This window comes from Cyanistes caeruleus, chromosome 10 (genome assembly GCF_971803275.1).
Source record: "Cyanistes caeruleus chromosome 10, bCyaCae1.hap1.1, whole genome shotgun sequence".
Classification (NCBI taxonomy): domain Eukaryota; kingdom Metazoa; phylum Chordata; class Aves; order Passeriformes; family Paridae; genus Cyanistes; species Cyanistes caeruleus.
Genome location: NC_141710.1, coordinates 22,245,371 through 22,248,166, shown reverse-complemented (window position 1 = coordinate 22,248,166; position 2,796 = coordinate 22,245,371). Strand labels below are relative to the sequence as shown.

Sequence of the window (2,796 nt, the reverse complement as noted above, 5' to 3'; positions counted from 1 at the left end):
AAAAAAAAAGTCAAACTTTTACAAAGTAGGTGCTGAGGTTCAAAGAGGCTGAAGGTCTGATTCTGCCTAGCTGCCTACATAGTCAGTAGAGGAAAATAAACATAAATTTCTCATTGATGATCCTCTCTGTCAGCCAAGGAGGGGAGCTCATGATGACCAGTTTAGATGTAAATATCCAACTTTTAAATGTCTAGTGAGATAAATTTTCCACAAGGCCTCTGCCACTCAAGAGTGGCTATCCTCAGCTTAACCTTTGGAAGAATCTTGGTAAGAGGAACCTGGGCAGTGAGTTAATGTCACCTTCTCAACAGCCTGAGTCCCTGCTCCTGCAGGCAGAGAGCTCCTTGAAAGGTGTCCTGCATGGAGCACACACTATTCCTAGGGAAGAATTTATTAAAAGCACCCTAAATGCCAAGTGAAAGCTCCTTTCTGTGAATGACAAGCCAGCAATGTTCTCTAAAATTCATCCTTTGGTCAGTCATCTCAGCTATGGTAGCACCATGGTAGTTTGAAGACCAAGAGAAGCTCCAGGCTCAGTTGTGGCCACCACATCACACTTAAGAGTTTCTAATCTGTCCTTAATGTCCTAAATGCAAAAAAAATCCCAAGGATACAATCAAAAATGTGCTGTAAAATACTTTACCCACATCATAAATAAAAAAACAGCAAAAAAACAGCATTTAAGAAGTCATAAATTCCCTTAGTTCTAAGGCAGTGCACATCTTTCATGCTCACAGATTCCTCTGGGCATATTTCAGACCAAGTGGCCCTTCCTTTTCTGCTTCCTTGAACAACATTTGTGGTTAGTCACTTAACAGAGCTTGAATGAATCATGCTGGAATGCTTATGAACATCCCTTTTCCTCTTGGTTCTTTATGGGATAAGCCTCTCTTTAGTGAGATATTGCAATTACCTGAGGTAAGCAGCCATCTGTGGATCCAGACCTCAAACTGCAGCCCTTGCCCACCACATTGTCCCCTACACATGCTCCACCTCAAATGGGGTAAGGACAGCACAAGACCCTGACAGCTGATGTTCAGTTGATGTGAAATGTTTTTATTTCAGCAAATTGAAGGGTCTAAAATAGCAAAGAAAGTGGTGGAGGCGACAATTTGTTCTCTCATTGGCCCAAATTGAGGGGAGATGGCACCGTGCTGATCACAGGTCAGGTTAAATTAAAAAGACATGTTCTTCCTCTTCTGGCTATGCTGTCTGTCCTTAAGAAGCTCCAAATGGCTGCTGCAACTCAACATGTTCTCTTGTTATTTTCTTAATTACAGCTCCATCCATATTATCTAAATATATACAATTTCTAATTCTTAGAATTCAGCCTACCTGTAAGCTCGGAGTCCAGTCTTTGGCTCTATCTCCCATGAAATGGATGTTTGTATCAGAGACAGATCTGATGCTGTGTGGTGGCTTTAATCCCTTTTCTTCTGATGGTTGGACTAAAACAAGAGAGCTCCTCTCCACTGTGAATTGAAAAAGAAAATCAGTGTGAAATTTCATCATCTCTTTCTTATTAACCTCTGACAACCAACTGAAATGTGCTTCAGTGGTTTGCTACTAGAACTGCCTGCAAAAGAATTAATGATTTTAAAAAGGCTTTTTCAAAGGAGGATCTTTAAAAAAATTCATTTACAGCATAGCAGCTCTAATTGGTACAAGTTACAGACTGATTTTACAGAAGGATGCTGAGCTGCCCATTTCAGCTTGCTAAGGCAATGTATTTCCAAAGCAACATTGCACCTCATTCTGGAAGATTCTTTAATTAATTTGAATGCTGAAGCTCTGTAAAAACAAAAAACGTGTTATGCAACATTTGGTTTCACTGAGCCATCCAACAGCATAATTTTTACCAGTTTCTCTATGTTCCCATTGTGTTTAATTCTGTTACTTGTATGAGGCTGCAGATGTCTGTGCCTTTTCCCCACAGCTAAGACTGTTCTCTCATATAATGTAATGGCTACAATATAACCCCCAGATCCAGGACAATTCACTTGTTATGAGAGGTTAATAATTTTTCCTTCCTACATTTTTATGGAACATTTACTTTCATACACATCCTAGTGACTGAGGTGTTAATTCAAAACAAGCCTTTGAACAGCTAGTAAGAAAATGAGAAGGGAAATCCAATTTCAGAAAATGTGTAAAACCGTGCAGAGGGGAAAAATATAATTTTTAGAGAATTGTCTGCGGATGACTTTGAAATTCACCTCCCAGACACGTGGTGATGTTGGAGAGAACGGAACCTCACTGTTGTGCCTAATGGAAAACATGACAGCCAAACCCTCAGGATTTGGGAAGAACAGACCTGCAGGTCAGGGCTGTGCTGTTCCTGGCCCACCTCGGAGGTTTTGTTGCCTTTTTCCAACCTGGAAATGAAATGAGATAATTTTAGTAAGGACCTGTCTCAGGTTGCAATGCAAGATGTAACCAGATGGGTTCTATTGCCAGCTGTTGAAACCTGTTCTTTATCCCTTCCAGGACCCATCCTCCCTCCAGGGGGATCTCTTCTGTTAATGGGCCATTGATTCTCACTGCAGGACTGATAAAATTCCATCATCCCATTGTGAGATGCTCCACCCAGGGGGAGGAGCCGAGGATTCCTACCTGGATATAATCTGAGACTCAGAACACCACAGGCAGCCTTTCTCCACTGGATTCCTAGAGGAAAGACCAGATCCATCTACACCACCAGACCTTCAGAGGAGAACTCCACCCTTCTACAGGGTCACTGCTCCCACAGAACCACGTCTGTCACTCCAGGACTGCAGCCACCATTTAATGGGACTG

General features: G+C 41.8%; 1 long non-coding RNA gene across 1 annotated transcript; it reads right to left on the bottom strand.

Annotated features, from left to right (window-relative positions):
• Positions 1 to 1,035: 1,035 nt before the first annotated feature.
• Positions 1,036 to 2,506, bottom strand: LOC111933808 (uncharacterized). The gene is made up of 4 exons (XR_002866890.2): positions 2,468 to 2,506; positions 2,315 to 2,375; positions 1,336 to 1,472; positions 1,036 to 1,239 (listed from the first exon to the last, which is right to left on the bottom strand). It is a non-coding gene; the product is annotated as an uncharacterized LOC111933808 (long non-coding RNA).
• Positions 2,507 to 2,796: the final 290 nt, after the last annotated feature.